We start from the raw sequence: 20,459 nt of genomic DNA, 5'->3' as shown, positions 1-20,459 counted from the left end.
GACCTTGTTCTTGTGTCTCTGGGTGAGGGGTTTGTGCAAGACCATGCAGCAGCTCTGTGGCCGCGCCAGAGTTTGGATCCAGGTCACCAAATGCACTGGACCACAATTTTCCTTTCGATCAAGCTGTTGCAGGTGATCTTTTACCTTATTCCTGAGCTCCAGCCTACCTTCTCACCCAGCTTTTTTGCTGGGGTGTCTCACAAAGTGTAGCACGCTACGAGTCCCTGTGTGAGAGTTGGAGTTAATGAAGTCTAACTTCCTCTGGGCTTGTTTGCTGTGGTTAGCTGACTGTGATCTCTAAGAACAAAAGGCCTTTTGTGTTGTCGGAGCTTCATGTGGCTAGCTCTGTCCCTTCTGTGACATCTCTGTAGTCTGTCCCCTGTTTGAAGGGCTTTTGTGGTCTCCTGTACTCAGACACCTGGTTTCAGAAAACTGATGGGAACTCCCTTACCCTCCTGTCCTCACCCACTCCAACAGACTGCTGAAAGGAGGCTTCAGCAGAAGCCTACAGCATTGCAGCATGACTGTAAAAGCCACATTTTCATCAGAAACAGGGCAGCTAGGCTTTCCACAAATCTATTTTTCTGTCTTTGTGCCTTTCAGCTCTGCAGCAACAATTGAGCTGAGCAAGTTCTCCCCACCCTGCTGGGGTTAAATGCACGGGGACCTTCAGCTACACATGCGTGGCTTCACCTGCAGCAGCTCCCAGGACAGGCTGGCTCAGCTCCTGAGAGCAAGGACAGCAGTTCCTTCAGACAGGCATGTGGTGGTGAGTCTGGAGGATGATCCCTGGCCAAGGGCTCCCCCTTTTCTCTGGGGTTCGTAGCAGCCTGGTGGGTGGCCGTGAGGCTCCAAACCGAGAGGGGGAGGGAAGGAGGCAGGGTATAAATAAGGATGTTGCTGCATGATTCTATCTACATCTGGGATTTAAGCTTCCATTTAGCCAGCTCGCTCATACATGAGTTTTTGAAGAGTGGGAGTAGTCTGGTCAAATTTTCCTTTTGCATTTTCAATTTGCTTCTCTCCACCCCCACCAAATTTCTGTCTCTCTAGCAGGAAAAGACCGGGAGAGCAGAGTGCCTGGCAAAGAACTGCCAGATACAGAACCACCTGCAGATAAAAAAAATAATAAATCAAAGGCCTGTTTAGTTATCCTTGTATTGCTCAACAGTGCTGAGAGCCTATCCCAGGAGAAGCCGTTTAAATGCTCAGGCCCAAATCCTGCCAGGCCCACCCTGAGGGAGCTTTCCTTGCCCTTCTTGGTGGTGTCGGATCGGCCTTCAGTGAGGCTGTGCCCTGTGCGTGGTCAGCACGGGACAGTGCAGGACAAGTCCCAGGCCACTGCAGGAGCCGGGCCTCCTGCTCGGGGATGGGGTCAATGTGGTCCCATCACCTGCAGGACGGAGCTGGCTCCTGCCTTCGCTGGTAGGGAGGCCAGGTCTGAGCCACCGAATTAGGAGCTGGATCAGACACCGTAGTTTTCCAGATGGCTCTGTGCAAATGTTGTGGGTTGCTTTTTTTTTTTTTTTTCTGTGATAGTTTTGCAGATTTGTAAATGATGCTTGGGGTTTTGGAACAGAAATTAAAATCAGATTTGGAAAAATAACGAGGACTTGAGGCAACCTCAATACTTCATCTTTGATTTTGACTTTCTAACATTTTGTTTACTTCTTAAAAAGGCAAGAAATCAGTTAAAACCTAGAGTAAAAATGTTTCTCATGCACAGAAAGGAAGAAATGTCTTCCATCTTCCTTTTCCCACAGAAGGCTTAAACCTACAGCAAAGAAACGTTTAGGAAAAAAAAAAAGGCTGGTGAGAGCAATAACTGATGGCTGAAGTGGGTATTGGAGATGCGCTGTTTGTATATCTATTATATCATGAGCCAAAGCAAAGAGTCAGACTGAAAGACATCCAATTAGTTAACAACCTCTCCATTTAAGTACATTTCAAAGAGTCAAATAATGGCAGGAAGAAGCTGGGCTCACAGCCGCTTCTGCCCCAAAATATCGTTGTTCATCCTCATAGCCTGGCCAGAGGCCAGCTGCTTTTGGGCTTTTAGCCACAGGGTGCATTTAAAAACCATTCTGTGCTCCTGTTTTCTTGTCACTCAGGGTGAAATCATTGTAAATAACTATTTTCAAGTGTGTCCATGTCAAAACAGAGCATGGTGGTGTTTTTTTTCTGGGGTTGGTTGGAGCAGGGAGCAAAGAGAAAGAGCAGCTCCAGAGCAGAGCACTCGAGCCTCTTCAGGATCTTCTGTGAGCACCTGCTCCGTCCTGTGGGTGGTTTTCCTGCTAGGACCAGGGTCTTCAGCAAACACGGGGCTGTTTGATGTCTGCCTGTACACTGATTGACATCTGGCCAGTGCTTTTCATCGATGGTGTCAGTTCACCAGAACCTTCTCTGGGATGAATAAAACCCCAAGGAAAAGGAAAACTGTGAGTGGAAACAGAGTGGAAATACCCAGATGAAGCGGGAGGAAAATCTCCAAGGAAAGCTTCTTCCTGAGAGTGTTTGCTTGTTGTTATTTTTCCCATGGATCTAGGGATGGCACCTGTGAGCATCTCAACTAGCCTGACAGCTGTAGAACATATGAGCCGTCAAGCCCTCTTTTATTTCTCTTAAAGTACCTCTATAAGAAAATGATTTAAAGTGTATATATATATATATATATATATATATTTCAATCATATTTAGGGAGTAAAGAACAGGCTTGTTTTGTTTTGTTTTGTTTTGTTGAAAAACCTGTTATATTTCTTATAAATCTGGATATTTTTCCTTGAAAATAAGTGAAGAAGGAAAGCAGTAGAAAGCCAGTTCTGGTTAAATCCCAAGCGTCTCAGCTGTTGCATTCACGTCCTTTGCCTTGCTCTCTGAAAAGCCTTCTCCATCATGCAGGGCTCTTCTGTGTCATTTGGTTAGTGGGGACGTGGGGCAAGGTGCTGGTGGTGACTGCTAAATCACTGCAACTCTGGAAGTCATCACTCTGCTCCCCGCTAGCTCTTGCTCCCACTTGCCAACATTTGCCTGGTGGCTCGGGGGAGCTGGTACTGCCAGATCCACCGCTGTACTTGGTCAGGGAGGAAAGCAGTGACCAGCTCCCTTTCCCTGTGCTTGCTGAGCTAGGGACTGAGGCCCACTCACAAAGCATACCCGGTGCAGCCAGAGCCACCTATTTCATTCCCGGTCTCCCCAGTAGTTAGAGGACCCGCTGCTGCCTTCCCCAGAAGTGCAGAAGCATTTCCAGGCGGATTTCTACCCTCTCATATGTGAGCTGTGGGCTGGTTCACTCATTTCTCAGTACTCGTATGTGTGTGTATATATATATATATTTATAGCATGTCTCTGCCTCTGAATGCATGTGCTCATACGCATGCACTCGCACAAACTGTAGGTGGCACTTTGAGAATTAGCAAAGATGCTGCTGGGGCCTGCGTCGGAGCACGGCTCTTTGGACACCGAGCCAGAGGGAAGGAGGAACAAAAAATGGATCAGTTACTAGTGAGGATGGCAGAGAGGGAGCAGAGGCTCCCTGGAAAAAAATACCCCTTATTCCTCATGTTCAGTTCGCAGGGAGTGTGGCGTTGAGCTGCTGGCAGCCCCTTTGGGAGAGATGTGCTGATACCCTGTGCTTTTCTTTACAGTATGTCTCACTTATCTGCCTCAGAGGAGGAGGGCTGCTGTACTTATCGCCCCAGGAGCTCAGCTGGACATGAATACTAGCTGACCAGAGGAGAAACAGCTTGCTGCAAAGGTTTTATCGCTGTTCAGTGTGGAGCGAGTGAGTGCCAGACACAGATTATGTGTTTGCAGAGCTCCCGGCCCTCGCCTGCTTGAATTGTCAGGAGAGAAATTCAAACCCCACAGTGATCAATCTGCTGTCTGTCAGCATTTGGGAACCAAAGGGCAACCCTGGATCAATCTGTTCTTGGAGGCCTGTCCTCATTTCAGAGATTACCTCGTGTCTGCTGTGGCACATTAAGCCTTGAGGTGCTGGGTGAGAGATCCATGTGCTCACGTGGGTATCACCTTTGCATGATGTCTTGCAGAGGGGTGCACAAACTTTGCCCCAGATTTGCTAACTGTATGCTTAATGCTGCTCTGTATGAGAGAGGGATTGGCCTCTCAGCTGTGTGCTGTAGCTCTACAGCACACAGAGGGCTTTCTTTTTCATTCTGGGCAATTTGTACCTAGATTTTGGGAGATTATTCTGCACTTGTAAGGCTCTCAGTGTCCCTGGAATGTACATCTCCGGGTGCAGTATTATAGGATGGTAATGGAGAAGAGTTTGCTGTGGTCAACATAAACTGTGAGAAGCCAAGAAACATTTCTCAGCCTGTTGAAAAGGTGTGGCAGGAAAACTTGCAAAGTTTCTGGCCTTTGCAGCATCTGGGAGAATATAGGGAATGCCACCATGAATTTTTCAAAAGCACTAAGTGTCTTCAAAGTCTCTAAGAGTGGGGCCATGATGTGGAGAGTCTTGATCAGTGGTATTTAGGAAATTGTTGCTCTCTTACTTCTTGGAGACGTCCTTAGGGTCCCCAAGGTGCCAGACTTTTAGTCTCACACTGATAGAGCTGTTTTCACCTGGGGTGAGGCAGCCCCCGGTAGCACTTGGAAAAACAGCCATGGGAGGGGAATGCCATTTCACGGGCATGTGGGGTATTCTTAGTTTCTTGCAGCGAGACTTAGCTGCCAAAAAGGTAGAAGTGGAATGGGACCACGTACCTGTAACCTGCTGGTAGATGCTCTCAGAGGTAAGCCCGGTTAGAAAAGCAGGGCCAGGGCACGCCCAAGTGCAGAGCGTCTTCAGCCACTGCTCCAGCTCAACCAGTGCTTGCTCTCACCACGTGGACACCGGATTGGGATCAGTCCCTTCTCTGCTAACCATTGGGCAACTGATTTCCATTCCTCTTTCCCTCTCCATGGTGAGCTCCTGAGAGCTCCTTTGTGCACTGACTGTAGCAGGCCTGGGTGGGGCAGGGTGGACAGACGGACTTTATGCCTAGGGCTATAGCCAGCACTACGCCTTTATTATCATCCACCCTGGAGCTGGTGGGTTCTCTGCTTGAGGAAATAACCCAGGAGTGTGTATAATGTGAGGTCTTCTCTACAGTCTTTTCATTCTTTTTCTTTCATTTTGTTTGAAATTGATGACTTCAAGACACTATTGTATTAATCATGGTGTTTAAAGTGCAAGACTGTATCTTGCCTGTGTCAGTATAAGGGAATTAATTTGCAGGGCTATCGAGGGCTTTGTGTGAGCACAGTGCCAGGTAAATCTGCATTCATAATCTGAGGTGTCCTGGGGGATGTTTCTCTAAGAATGTTGCATATCAAAAAGATACCGAGACTGATGCACTCCCAGAACCATGACTTCTTCCCATCCCATCCCATCAATACTTCTCTGAAGTTTTTTAATGATTTAAAAAAAGCAGCCATGTAAAATCTACAGCTCTGCTTCTTTTTTCTTCCCTCCTCTCTCCCCACCAAACTCCCTTGAGTATGACATCATCTGAAGCACTGCTCATTTAGGATCTTCTGCTTTCAGTGCCAGATTACAATGGAGCCAGCAAAGCATGCTTTGTTAGCTTTGATTATGTTCAGCACGGTGCAGGGTGCAGCACAACAGCTGGAATAATTGAGATAATTTCTCAGCTCACGTGGGGGGGAAAGTGATGCAAAAGCAGGAAGAACGAGGAAGCAGAACTGGCAGTACAGGAGTAAGAGCGCAGCAGTGCCGGGGTGTTTCAGCAGCCGGGAGGTTTCAGCAGCTCTTTGGGAGTGTTTGCACCAAGAGGATCTGGACTGGTTGTTACTGGAGGGTTGTGGAAGTTGCATCTTTGTAAAACTGCATTTGTCTGAGGCTCGTTTCCTAAAGTATAAGATGGGATCGATGTTTCTGGCTCTCCCGAGAGGTTGTTTGTGATGCCCCATCCACTGCAGCGTGAATGTGCTGGTGGCTTTCATGCTGAAGATTCCCGAGGTGCTTTGAAAAAATTCTGTCCCAAAGCTTGTTCATAAAGAGGGTCACAGTAACAACAGCTCTGAGCAGCCACTTGAAGCTGGCAGAGGACACTACGTCTCTCAGAAGCAGTGTGAGACCTGCCTGTGCACACAGGGACCTGCTCCCCCAGAAGCACTCTGCAGGTGTAGCTTTCTTGACTGTTTGTACTGCTTTATCTTAATCAAAGGCATTTAGCTGAGTTGGGAAGTAGTTGAAGCCTGCCCAAGCTCACTCTGCTTTAGCTGTAAATGCTGTCTGTGCAACCAGCCAAGGCACGGTGGATCCGCCCTTAGCTTAGGCTTGTTGTGTATTCGGCTGCCCCTCCATCCTGCCAGGACAGAATATCTGTGAGGCCAGTTTGAGATTTTGGGGACAGAAGGAAGTAAGTTATCTCATATCTGTAGCGGTTATACAGTTTTGGAAATTAGTGGCAATGCATATACTTCAGGACTCTCCCAGTAAGGTATTACCCCGACATCCACTTCCATGTATCCTGGCAATCAGGTTTTTGTGAATGGCAACTAGCCCACTTGCAGCAGTTACCCTCTGCTTCCAGCATTGGTCACCAGCCACTTGAGCAGAGATAAGATTTGCCTTTTTGCCTTCCTCTTCCATCACTCTGCTGTCCTTCCCCTTGCTACAGAGACATCTCTGTTCTGCAGGTGTCTGCAGCTCCAAACGAGTCTCAGGTAATTCTTCAGAGTCAGTCACATATTTCTAAAGCAAAACTAACAGCCTGATAGGAAAGCCAAGAAGCCTGTTTGGATGCTACATGTACACAGCTATGTATTACAAAAAGCCTAACATGCCATGGTAAACTTTACTTAACATACTACTTAATCTCTACAAATGTTAACCTCCAGGTTTTTATTTACTGAGCTGGTGGTTTATGATGCCATTGTCTAATTGAAATGTGTTCGTTCCTTCTCCTAGTGCCACCGCCAAGCATTTTACTGATATATGGCATGAGAACTGGATGGGATTTGTTTTCTTTCAGAATAAACTTGGGAGACAGATGGTGTTCAGGCGGTACAGATGTGACAGCTTCCATTGCCTTTTTAATGGAGCTTTTCTTGCCAGCTAAGCACTTTTATTTTCAAATGAAAAAAAAAATGTCATTTTTCACTGGCACTGTAGAAAAACAAGCAGCAGTACAGGAGGAAGGAGATTTAGATTTGTACATCCTCAGCAAAGAGGGTGTTTGCATCCAAAACCAGACCTGGAGGAGGCCTGAGCCCATTTCTCGTCATCCCTCAAGCTCAGGCTGTTGCACATAGAGCAGCAGCGAGGAGAGTTCTCGTCCTTCCCTCTCCCTGCTGCTGCACTGCGTGCCTGGAGCTTTGCAAAGAGACCGGTGGCTTGACCTTTCGGTACAGGTAGGGGGGTTGAGGCTCAGAGAAGGGCTCTGAGCTGCACAGCATCACAAAGCAGAGGGAGGGCTGGGAGCAGGGCCCAGCTTGCCTTGCTCTGGGGCCCACATAGCAAGCACGAGGCCGAATTGCTCCCCTCGGGGTGGGCAAGGGCAGGTGGGCTGGGAGCAGGCTGCCAGAGGCAGCTGGCATTTACTGCAGCATCCAGACCTTTGCAAGTAGGGAAGGCTCAGAACAGCAGATTTATTAGCAATGTGCGGTTTTTTTTGTTTGTTTTATTTGTTAGTTTTCCCCTTGTACAGCTCAGGAGCTTGACCCAACAAAAGAAGTGCTATTTCATTCAATGTCAGTAAAACACTTATTTACCATGGAGAGACACAGCACTGCTGCTTTGCATGGAGGATAACTAGTCCTTTGAAACGCACTATCTCGGATTATCACAAAGGTGAAGAGTCCAGTAGAAGTGTAGTTAACTCCTTTCCAGAGCATCTTACGGGCAGTCTCACTGTGACGTTACTGCACACCTCAGCCAAGGCTGTTCCAGGGGCTGTTGTCTCCAGCAGTCCTCAGCTCTCTGCTTCTACTGTGGGCGCCCTCCCCTGCTAGCTAGTTGCTGGCCACTTGCACCAAAAGCCCTGGAAAACAGTGATAAGGGAGGCCAGGGCTGGCTCCAGCCCATCTCTTAGAAACTGTTCACCTTCCGTAAGCCAGTGCTTTCAGCAGTGTAAGTTGGAGAAAGAAATCAGAGCTGCCCTGAAACCCACGGGACTCATGCCAACTGGGCTGGAGTTTCAGTCCGGAACAAAGACTGGAGCTCTCTGAAATGCTGCAAAACGGGAAATATTGGCCACAAGCCTCTTTCACTTTTGAATAAAAAGGGCTTTTTTTGTTGTAGTTTGGTTGGATTTTGTTTGTTTGTTTGCTTGTTTATTTATTTATGTATTTAAACCAGAACCAGACTTGCTCCCAGCTCTGAGGCCAGGCTGTCAGCATGGGCACGGCTGAAGCCATGTCCCTGGTGCACCCAGAGCAGAGCAGAGCACAGCTGGCAGCCTGGCACAGCGCTGCTACGAAGCTCAGACCATTTATTTGCTGTCAGGAAGGCCAAGCAGGCTGTCAGCAGGCTGCTGTCATGCATCGCTCTCTGCAGACTGCCTGTGGACACATGGCTGGGGGACCTGGGGGTCTGTGGTGGCCCCGGCTGTCTCTGGGCTGGTTGGTTACAAACACTGCTAGAAATACTCCGAGCAGCAATCTGTGCTGAGATGACCTTGTCTCTGTGTATCCGTCGTAGCTGCATGGCTTTAATGTGCTCGTGTTCATGGGTTGTTAATTTTCATGTCTGACACCGGCCAGCAGAGGAAGGAAGGCCTGGTTTGGTTCAAAGCAAAAGCCAACCTAGGGCCTTGGGTCTCTCATTGATCTGGTGGTGGCTAGAAATCTTCCACAGCCCCCTGATCCAGCTGTTCTGCCTGGGGTGAGGACAGCCGGTGCTGGGGACGTGGTTTGACACCACGGATGAGGTGACCGAAGGGCTGCCCGCTCCCACAGCCACAGGCATGCAGCCAGGTTCTTCCTCACTGCTGGACACAAGCTCCCGTCCCATGTGCCAGTGCCTGCTCTTGGCTGCCTCTGGGGTGAGTTTGGTCAGGGGCTACACCAGCAAGTCGTCTTCTTCTGGGTTAGTGCTTTTGACTGACCCCAGAGAGGGGCAGGTGAATGGCACCGTGAGGGCGAGGGGCAGCCCCAGCTCTGGCAGCAGGTAATGGCTGCTCTGGCCTAGCTGGGCCCAAGACACAGAGACAAATGCTTTTCTGGTCTGGGACCAAACCTGACTTCAAACCTATGGATAGCTGGTGCAGAGCATGGCGTGAATTCACTCTTCAGTTTCGAAGGAGATGATCTGTCTGCAGTGAACCAGGGAGGCTTTGTGTAGACTGGCTTTTGTGCCAGACGTCAACTGGGATCACCACACGGCTGACACGAGCAAGTCCAGGAGGTTCATAAAGCACCTAGATGATAACTTCTTGGTGCAGGTGCTAAGAGACCCAATTAGGAAAGGTGCCCTCCTAGATCTGTTGCTGGTGAACAGAGGGGGTCTTGTGGGAGATGTGGCAATTGGCGGCCATCTCAGTCATAGTGACCATGAAGTGGTTGAGTTTAGAATTTATGGTGACAGAAGGAAAACTGTCACCAAAACTTCAGCCCTGGATATGGGGAAAGCAGACTTCAGGCTGCTCAGGGAACTAGTCAGCAAGGTCCCCTGGGAAACTGCTTTTGAAGGCACTGGCATCCATCAGTGCTGGTCAGTCTTTAAGCACTGCCTCCTAAAAGCACAAGATTAGGCGATTCCAAAACATCGGAAGTCAGGCAAGCAGGGCAGAAGGCCGGCCTGGCTGATGAGGGAACTTCTACTGGAGCTTAGGCGAAAAAAGAAAGTGTACGGCTGCTGGAAGGAGGGTCAGGCAACGAGGAAGGAATACAGGGATGCTGTTCGTGTTTGTAGGGAGAAAATTCGTGTGGCCAAAGCCCAACTAGAGTTGAAGCTGGCCATGTCTGTGGGAGACAATAAAAAAGGCTTTTTAAATATGTGAACAGAAAAAGGAGAACCAAAGAAAACATAGGTCTGCTACTAGATGGGGAGGGTCTCCTCACAGACAATGACATAGGCAAAGCAGAGACGTTTAATGCCTTCTTCGCCTCTGTCTTCAACACTGATGATGGGCTTCAGGACCCAGGGTACCCTGAGCTGGAGGACCATGACGGTGGGAATGACAAACTCCCAACCGACCCTGAACGTGTACAGGATTTGCTGCTCCACCTGGATCCATACAAGTCCATGGGTCCGGATGGGATTCATCCCAGGGTGCTTAAAGAGCTGGCTGACGTCATCACGGGACCTCTCTCAATTATTTTTCAACGATCTTGGGAATCTGGAGAGGTCCCATTGGACTGGAAGCTGCCAAATGTTGTGCCAATTTTCAAGAAGGGTAAGAAAGAAGACCCTAGCAATTACAGGCCTGTCAGTCTCATGTCAGTGCCTGGTAAAATTATGGAGAGGATGATCCTTGAAGTTACTGAAGCGCACCTGGGGGACAATGCAGTCATTGGTCCCAGCCAACACGGGTTCATGAGGGGTAGGTCATGACTAACAAATTTGATTTCTTTTTATGATAAGATCACCCATCTAGTCGATCAAGGGAAACCAGCTGATGTGATCTTTTTGGACTTCAGCAAAGCTTTTGACACGGTTTCCTATAGGATCCTACTGGACAAAATGTCCAGCATACAGCTAAATAAAAACATCATGCAATGGGTGAGCAATTGGCTGACGGGCAGGGCTCAAAGGGTTGTGGTAAATGGGGCCACATCAGGCTGGCAGATAGTCACTAGTGGGGTCCCTCAAGGCTCTATTTTAGGGCCAGTCCTCTTCAATGTTTTTAGAAATGATTTGGATGTGGGACTAGAACGTGTTTTGAGCAAATTTGCTAACACCAAACTTGGAGGAGTTGTGGACTCGTATGAGGGTGGAAAGGCCTTGCAGAGAGATCTGGACAGATTGGAGAGCTGGGCGATCACCAACCACATGAATTTTAACAAAGGCAAGTGCCGGGTCCTGCACCTGGGACGGGGCAACCCTGGCTATACGTACAGACTGGGCGACGAGATGCTGGAGAGCAGCCCCGCAGAGAGGGATCTGGGGGTTGTGGTTGACAGCAAGTTGAATATGAGCCAGCAGTGTGCCCTGGCAGCCAGGAGGGCCAAGTGTATCCTGGGATGCATCAAGCACAGCGTTGCTAGTCGGTCGAGGGAAGTGATTGTCCCGCTCTGCTCTGCGCTGGTGCGGCCTCACCTTGAGTACTGTGTGCAGTTCTGGGCACCATGGTACAAAAAGGACATTAAACTGTTGGAGAGTGTCCAGAGGAGGGCAATGAAGATGGTGAAGGGCCTAGAGGGGAAGACATATGAGGAGCGGCTGAGGTCACTTGGCCTGTTCAGCCTGGAGAAGAGGAGGCTGAGGGGGGACCTCATCGCGGTCTACAACTTCCTCGCGAGGGGGAGTGGAGAGGCAGGTGACCTATTCTCCGTTATCACCAGTGACAGGACCCACGGGAATGGTGTGAAGCTGAGGCAGGGGACGTTTAGGCTGGACATCAGGAAGAGGTTCTTCACCGAGAGGGTGGTTGCACACTGGAACAGGCTCCCCAGGGAAGTAGTCACTGCACCAAGCCTGTCTGAATTTAAGAAGAGATTGGACTGTGCACTTAGTCACATGGTCTAAACTTTTGGGCAGACCTGTGCAGTGCCAGGAGTTGGACTTGATGATCCTTATGGGTCCCTTCCAACTTGGGATATTCTATGATTCTATGATCTGTCTGCAGCGAACCAGGGAGGCTTTGTGTATGGCTCCTTCTCACGGTGCGGTCTCTTGCAAATCACCCTGCTGCTAGGTGGCCGCAGTCTCAGTTCATCCAGCTCCTAACATATTTTGCTGTTTATCAGTTTAATTGCAAGGGGCCTGCTGCCATGCTATCTGACTGCAGAGTGCCAGTTTAAGTGGCTACAACCCTGGAAGTCTGTGCCTGTATTCTTAGGCCCAAATCCCTCTGCCTCATGCAGGCATGCTGTGTCAAACTAGATAAGTGGGTAAATGCTGAAAATTTAGCAATTTAGCACATGTGTAAAGCTGCCAACTGGCAGGAATCCTCAGAGTGGTAAGATGAAACGTTCTGAGTTACAGAACAAAATGTCTGTGCTGGGGTACCGAACTACACATATTTAATGTACTATTACTGAGGTTCAGCAGAAAACCAGAATGAAAGCTATTTAAACAAATCCTTGCTTCATGTAACGTTGTTGTAGTCCAAGTCATTGCTCAGTATATCATGAAAGACAACATTACGTGGCTTTTGTTCAGTACCAATTCCTTGTCTGTTTCAAATAATAGCAAGCTTTTTTTTTTTTTTTTAAAAAAAGGTTGCTTAGACATTAGGGAAAATAAAGTTAACAGACATCAGAACTCTGTCTTGGGGAGTTTGCTGCAAGGCAGACACGGGTATAGCAAAAATAATTAGCACTGAATACTGATAATTTATCTACTGGGATAGTAGCATCGTTAGAGATGTCCAAATTTTATTTTACCTGCATCCTTATGGGTTGGATTTTTGGAAGAGAGCTTCCATGTTTCCAGCAGTGAGTTTCTGATGAGGCTGGGAGAAGCACAAGGACTCTGTGCTGCAACAGGGAGGAGGGCTCACGTTGGGGTTCGGAGCCAAGTGGTCCCATGGTCCCCATTCGGGAAGAGTTCATCCAGAAGGTCCGTGTTGGACAGTGTTCCTCTGGGAATACCGATTCAGTGTCTGGGTTGCATCGTGTAGGGATGGTTGTGAAAGTCACTTTGGCACTGACTGTGCTCTCCTGTTTATCTGACTTACAGCTATCAGTGGGTCTGCTCCAAAGCCCAGTGAAGGTGAAGAACAGGTCCCTTGCTGAGGAGATCTTCGTGGAGCTCACTGAGGAGCTCTTGCCACTCCAGAAATCTCCTTCTAGCAGGGAGACGTGCTGCATCCCAAAGCAACTAAGCGTACATGCGCTTAACGAACTCAAGTTCAGCTCCTTTCACCGACCAAAATAAATTGTTTCCATGCCTGCCCAGATTGTAAATTAGTAGAACAAACAGTCATTTAAAATGAATGATTTCAAGTCAGAGGAATACAAATCAGAGACTGTATTTCTTCTCACTGGAGGAATACTGTTGCACCAAAAATATTACTTAGATTTTCAATCTTCTATAGACCAGACAAAAGATCTTCATTATCAAGCAATCAACAGACAATAAAACCAGCTCTGACTCCACATCTGACATGGCCTGGCTTTGACAGATCATTCCCTTTGGTGCCTTTACACGTAGCGAATGTTGCCAGCTGCCAGGGCTCACATCTTTATTTGGCTTGTGTGGAGCTGGACACAGAAAGGTTTTACTTCAGAATTCACCAATTCTCTTAGGCTGCAGCTCCATCTTTTCTGCCATCCTCACCAGCATTGCTTTCCTCCACCTGGGCCACGAAGCTGGGGGGTTAGTGGGTGAGCCAGGGTCATGGCTCTGCTGAAGAGGTGTGGGTGAAGGCAGGACAGCCGTGTGGACCATGTTAAAAAAGGTTGCCCTCAGACTGGTTTAGATGTCTGATGAACCCATTATTCAAAAGCGAGTTCCTAATTTGATACAAACTGCTGGAAGCATGGGCACCAAAGTCCAGTTGCGCGAAGTACAGCACAGCCTGAACTGCAAACACTTCGGGCCTGATTCGGGCTGCTGCAAAGTCACCAGGACTCTCTCACTGCCTCCAGTGGGGTTTTGATGTGATCCTTACTGAATAAACAATCAGGAAGTAAACATGTATAGAATCTGATTATCTGGTCTCCAGCCTCTTGATGAACTCTCTGCTGCATCATGTAAATACAACTTTGGCATGTCAAATTCCAGCAAAACGCAGCAGCCCTTCCATCGCCCCGCTGCGCACCTCTGGCCAAGCTCATCTCTGACCGCTGGTCATACGTCGTGAGGGTCTGCTACACAAGTGGCAAGGCTATGATTTACATCTGGTCTTTCTGGCCTAAATAATCAATGGTGAGATCTATTTTACATGAACTTTAAACAGCTGCAAGTGCCTGCACCAGGTAGCATATCTTCCCCACAAGCCCTCAGCCTTTCCATGACCTACCATGGCTCCAGGATTGCCAAGATGCTGCCCTGAGATGATCCGAACGCTCTCTCTTATTTTAACAACATGGCTGTTTGCTATTCTGTCCAGGAGCAGTAAAGCTATCAATCATCCAGAAGGAGACCATTTTAAAGCACACTAAACAGCAAATAATTCTCTGCCCGGGATATTAAAATATCACAAACCACAAATTTCCCCATGTTATTGCCTTGTAGCTGACATCTGTCTGTGTTAGCACTGGGGGACCACGAACTGAGGAGCAGCTTGATCTATAGACTGCAGGAGGTCTATAGACTGAGAAGGTGATGTGCTCATACTAAGACTAGGGTAAAAGGCTGTGCACAAGAGAGCCTTGTGCAGACTGCTCCCAGGCTTTGCATTGCTTTTGCAGCCCCTTCTTCTCCAATACATTGACTTATAATCGCTGCTGTGTTTGAATGGCGTGTCCGTGGGGTAGGTACTGTTGGACATGTCAGGTAGAGGCTTGGCCAGCATGTCTGGCACAGACCTCTTTGTGAAGGAGAGGGTATCTGCATCAATTGCTGCCTCATTTTGGGGCCCATCTGCTCTTTTGGACCTGGGAATTATTGCCCTAATGACATGCATGCAGTACATCTGTGCCCTCAGCTACTCAAAAACAGTGTTTAGGGTGCTGACCAAGTCAGAGTCCAAGTTATCTTCACATGCTCCTGCAGGGTCAGATCCATCCAGACATCACGTGTCCTGGCACAAGGAGTATTACTGGGGAGATAGAAGGGCACGAGGCTATAGTCATACATAGACTGACACACGCTCTCTCCAAAAAGAAAAAATTATTTGTACAGTCTGCTTGTCCTTCCCAGCCCTTAGGTACTGTTAGATAAACACTGTTAAATAAAATCCTGCAGATGTGGAAAAGAGGAGCTTCTCCTAAGTTAAAATCAAGAATGAGGGGCATCATCTGGCATTAAGGGAGAGGTTTTGGACACAAAGGAGGACAAAGCCCTGTACTGCCCTGTGGAAAGATACTGTATATAACTTTGGGTGACACAGGAAAATTGGCACATAGCAAATACAAGGTCTGGATTTTAACACCGAGAGACTTTGTGTTATTTCCTGTGATCCTCTGACACTCTGCAGTCATTTTGTAGCTCCGAAAATGATGGTCAAGGTTTGACAAAAGGTATAGCTCATCAGTATGTGCAGAAGCATCTGCAAAATCCAGATGGGAAAATGACCTTGGCTCCTGCAGTTAAAGAGAAAATGAGGCTTGGGCAAGATTAATTCTCAGGGTTGCACACTGATTTCATTGGAGATGCCCTAAGGGTGAGTTTGATTCTGAATCCCTTAGAGTTTCCGAAACAAAGCAAAATCGAGGTGGGTGGCAGTATGGAACTGATGTGGGGTTTTGTTCTCTTGTTTTTTTTGTTTGTTTGTTCTTGCCAATTGTTTCAGTACAAGCTACCATGGTTTAAAACTTATTCCTGCAGATTTGCAGTAGCAGACAACTGTTTGACAAAGAAAAAGTAAGCCTTCACCTTAAACAAGCTCATGCTGCCTTTGGAAAGATTTCACTTCATTGATGAGCCTGCCTTTCCATTCCAAGTACCTCCAGCTTTGACTCTCCGGAGTGCATCCATTCTGCTTCTTTGAAGCCACCGCCTGCTGATGTGTTTGCAGAAGCTTCTCCCAGGGAATGTATTTTTGAACAGAAAAATGGTTTTATTGAATTAATAATAGATGGGCTTAAGCTGCAATAGTTGAAGCTTGATTTCTATATGGATGTGGACTCCAAACTTTGTGCAGGTCTAGAGCGAGGTTATCGTGATCCTTGACAGTCAGATATATCCCACTCTTAATCTTTGTGTTGTTTGAAATGCCATTGCTTTATAAGAGGCCTATTCCATCAACTGAAATAGTGCAGTATGTGTATTTGGAGATTAAAGAAAAAAGAGGCAAGCAGAGAATTTTAAAGTTGGCTTCTGTTCTATAGGGGAAAGATGCGGAAAGAGAATCTGAAGACGGAGAACTTGAATTTAAGCCTCTTCCGTAGCAAATTTGTGTCTCTGAGTCTGCGTGGTTAGCTGTGGTGCCACACACTGACTGTACGGTGTGAATTCAGATTTATGTCCTACACTGCAGCCCAGTGACCCTGCTGGGAGAATCACCCAGGCCTTGCTAGTGAAGGGCAAACCTTGCAGTGCCCTGAGTGCGACCTTGTGAAAGTTCATTACAAAACTGTGTGAAAACTACCCTTCTGAAGCTCAGAGGAAAACTTCTGTAGATTTATGGCTGAGATGGGAATTACTTGTGTAGCCATTTATTGGTGAGACAGTGAGTGGTTCCTGCATCCATGCCAGAAATCAATGTCTTCCCAGTGGGTTGCTCCCTATTGCTTCTGCTGTCTGTTCTGTCTGATGTGCAGGAAGCACAGAAAATAAAGGAAATTAAACACGAAGATAACACAAAGTGAAACACACCTCTTTTTGATCTTCAAATTGCACTGGCTTGCCTCTTTGTTTAACGGTGAATTCTGCAGAATTATTTCATTTGCCAGTTTGTGCAGTAAGTTGGAAAGCAGAATTAATAAGAAGGAGTGTCAGCGTCAGAGCTGGTAAGTGACCTCTGTGAGGCATAGTCAAAGTGGAAGCTCTTTGCCTTTCCAGGGTTCCGTTATCATAGTTATCATATCCTGTTATCATATCATAGCAGACTACTTCATAAGCCAAAACCTTGTCATCCTTGTCCCAGCCCTGCAGCGGGGCTGCTTGCCAGCGGGTGGAGACCTCGTGCACCACGAGCACCGAGCAGGGACACCAGCACAGGGGTGCTGACATCTCCGTGTCACGGAGTTTGGGGTGCTGGCTGTGGGGTCTGCACAAACCAGGGCCCTTGGGATCCCACTGCTGCCCACGCAGGGACTGCTCTGCCTCGTCTGGACCAGGGTGCCCTGAGGACTCAGCAAGCACGAGCTTCCAGGGAATCCGACCCCTGAGAAAGGAAAGCAGCGCTGCATTTACCAGCCAAGCCAGGAGGAGCTGGATGAGACTTAGATGTCACCAAAGTCCCAGTTTAGGGACTGGCACTAAGATGGAGTCACTGATGGCTTTTCTCCTTGCAATTTGTCTCAGAGCTAAAGAAATTAAATTCACCCAAGTACATCTAGAAGACACCGTCTGACCTACATCGACCTTCACAATGCCATTTAGTTTGACTGCCTGGCCAACAGTTTCTTCCTCCTCTGTGCTGCTCCTTCATCTTTGTATCAAGCAATGGGCACGAGGGATAGTCAGCAGCTACCTAAGATGCAGATTAACACATGAGGTTAGCACAGCAGAAACACGCTGCTTTCTTCTACTGGCTCTGCTCAGTATTTAAACTGAGTTATTTAGTTCCCATGGGGAAAATTGTACTAGAATAGAAAAAGGCACAGCATGTAGCTATTATTGGGGCAGTGATTGTAATGAGCATGGAAAATGGAACAATATATAACCCATTCTTAATAGACTCTTGGGATGGTTATCCTCTGCTCCTCCTCAGATTCCATAACCAGACACTTTTTATTTTTTTAATTGGTAATGCATTTTTTTTCCTCTCTGGAGAGCTCAGATCCATTTGTATTGCTCAGTAAACATTAATGGCATTTCCCAAAGATGAATTACCTCCATGCCTGCACCAGAGCACAGTGTAAATGAAACACCCTATATATCTTCTCTCTTTCAAAGCAGCTGTTTCACTAGAGTTTCTGCCCTTTCCAGAAGACTATGAAAGGTCAAATCCTCCAACTGCCTCAGGTGGGGATGCTCTGGAACTTGTGTGAGCTCCTTACCACATCGCAGTGATCCCTGACTTTTGCACTGGTGAGATGAGCCCTGGAGCCATGGTGACCAAGACCTCTTTTGCCCAAAGTCCGAGAGGGCAGCAGGCTGGGGAGGCATCCAGCTTTCAGTGCATTTAGCAGTTAGTTATCCAGGTATCATGAATTGAAATGCTCTGTGATGAACTGGTACTTAGCTTTAACTTTGTGGTCACGAAGGTTTGAGCAGATTTGGGATGCTCATAGGCCCAAAGACAATGCTGAAAATGTATCAGCTGGCTTATGGCATTTCACTGTCCTTAGTCAGGGTGTCCAAGAAGACCATCACAAAATTTGCCGGTGCCACGATAATTCTTCAGCAGTAGAAGCAGAGCAGTCAAGGCTTGCTCGATGCTGCTGAGGAGGAGGTAGGCTTTTCTGCCTTTTACTCCATGTAAACAGCCTTCAATCAGCCTGAGGGCTGAAGCATTGGCTGTGGGAGAGGGAAGACGTGAACGCCGTGGAAACCAGTCTGCTTCTCTGAGGCAGTGCCGTGGTGTTTCTCCTGATTTTACTCATAGGTGCTTTCAGGGGGTCATCCCAAAGCAGCAACTGAACACCTAGTTCCAGTTTTGGGAGAGGAACCTGGCCCTGCAGACACTCACGACTTTTCTTGTTGTCTTTATTTTTCTTGATGGAACTTGACATGCAAACATTTAGGACCAGGACTATGCCACAATTGCTGGAGCTCTAGTGTTGGCCATATTTTGAGTCGAAGCCCTCCCTCATTGTTGGAGTCCCTGTGTTAAAAGTAATGCATTTGAGTTTATGCCCATTAGGAAAGCTTGGTTTTGTTTGCTTAACTGATGACTGTTCAGAGCCTTCTCTTTTAGGAACTGTAGTGCTCAAAAAGACAGTTTTTTTTAATGTTTGCCACACGTCTGTGTTTCAGCTTTGCTGGCATGAAACCAGGCAAGATGGCACTTTTCATTGCCTGCTAGCTGCAATCAGCGTGGGGAGCTTACACTGCTCTCATGTCAGCTTTGCTGAGGGGATGTGGACATTGCATCCTTCTGGGGAGTCCGCACTCATGGTGCACAACGGGTGCACTTTAAGGCATAAAGGTGCAAAGTGAGGCTGCTGACAGCTTGAAGGATTGTGTGGGCTCTATCAGCCAGACCCTATCTGAGCGCAAATTTTAAAAAATGGTGTTGACAGACAACTTTCGTAACTTGCTTTGTTGAGTGTCAGCTTCACTTTACAGCACATCGTCATACGGCAGTGCTGACACTTGTGGCATGACTTGCTGGCACGTCTTTTGTGCTGGTAGCTTTTTCTGCATTTTTTTTTTTTTCCCCAGTAAATCCCTGATGGCACAAACTGGAGCTGTATTATGAAGTTTTGCTCTTGATGCCTAAGCGAGAAGAGCTTTTTTTGTACAGCATGTACAGGCAGAGCAGTGCAGCCATCACAATTAAAAGACACTCAAGGGTGGAACATAATGATTCCTTTAAATTAAATGTATTTCTGTGTGAGGAAGAGCTTTCTGCTGTTGGACTTACAATGTCTGAATTCTTCCATTCATTCAAAAGTCATGGCAGCATCTGTTATTTTTGAGAGCAAAGGTTTGCTGCAGGCTTAGCAGAGCTAACAGTTGCCGGGGGCTAGGTGAGATGAAAACATCTTACTTTTATGATTCACATTTCTGGGCCATTTTCTGTGCTAGAGGTACTCCCAGTGCCATGCAACCATAGCTGGGAAGAGAATTTGTCCTCCTAATATCACGCAGGCTAGGCAAGCCTTGTAGCTGCTATAACATTAAACTGATTCACAGAGCTCCAGAAATGGTTGTGGCGTATGTGGATAAATAAATAAATAGATAAATAAAGTCACTCATCAGGACTTTGACACTGGGAACTAGTGAGAAACAATGACGAGACTGTAGGAGCCTCACAAAAAAAAAAAAAAAAATCTCTGCTGACTCCCCTTTTCCTTGATGGATAGGCGACAAAACCCCTACGGCCTCATTGAGAAGGAGCCTGGAGAGAAAGCCTGCGAGGCACCTGAGTCAAAAAAAAATGCGTGGAGCCCTATGTGGTGCCTGCAAGCTGTGAGTTTTCCCAGGCATGTGGAGAGCGCTGGGGCACCTGGCGCCGAGCAGCTCCTGGGCAACAGCTGCTGCAGCCAGACACAGCACGGAGCTGGGCTGTGAGGCCCCAGTGGTTTTGAAGCTGTCCTGCTTCACCTGCATTACCCTATGAGGGGTAATTCCAGCTTCTTTACAGTTCAGGAGGTGCACGGTGTTTCCTGAGGTGTGTGAGAGGGTTTCATTGTGGTTAGACGCCACCAGCTGTGGCTCACTGTTTGCCAAGGCTAGGCCAGCGCTTACAAGGCCTGGCAGAGACCTGCTCTCCACGCCCTCCAAGGCAGTGCAGGCCCTGGGTGTGACCAGGACTAATTAGCTCTCATTGTGGGCCTTGCACAGCGAGGATCACATGGAGGTGATTAGCTCAAACACAATGGGCCAAAACGGCCGATTATTTTGACATTTGGGCCTGAAATGGCATTTCCAGAGGCTGTAGCAG

The 20,459-nt window shown here is 47.7% G+C and overlaps 1 long non-coding RNA gene across 5 annotated transcripts in view; it reads left to right on the top strand.

Moving 5' to 3' along the window:
• Positions 1–19,812, top strand: part of LOC121074938 — a 143,295-nt gene extending 123,483 nt beyond the window's left edge. For 4 of the 5 annotated variants that reach the window (XR_005822633.1, XR_005822630.1, XR_005822632.1 and 1 more), the window contains 2 exons: positions 604–769; positions 12,815–17,246. This is a non-coding gene — a long non-coding RNA (uncharacterized LOC121074938). Of the gene's footprint in view, positions 1–603; positions 770–12,814; positions 17,247–18,826 lie in introns of those variants that run through there. The other variant, XR_005822631.1, reaches the window with a different exon arrangement.
• The last annotated feature ends 647 nt before the right edge of the window (positions 19,813–20,459 follow it).

Source organism: Cygnus olor, chromosome 9 (genome assembly GCF_009769625.2).
Source record: "Cygnus olor isolate bCygOlo1 chromosome 9, bCygOlo1.pri.v2, whole genome shotgun sequence".
Taxonomy (NCBI): Eukaryota; Metazoa; Chordata; class Aves; order Anseriformes; family Anatidae; genus Cygnus; species Cygnus olor.
Note: the sequence above shows the minus strand (reverse complement) of the source record. Positions and strands in the feature narration are given on the sequence as shown.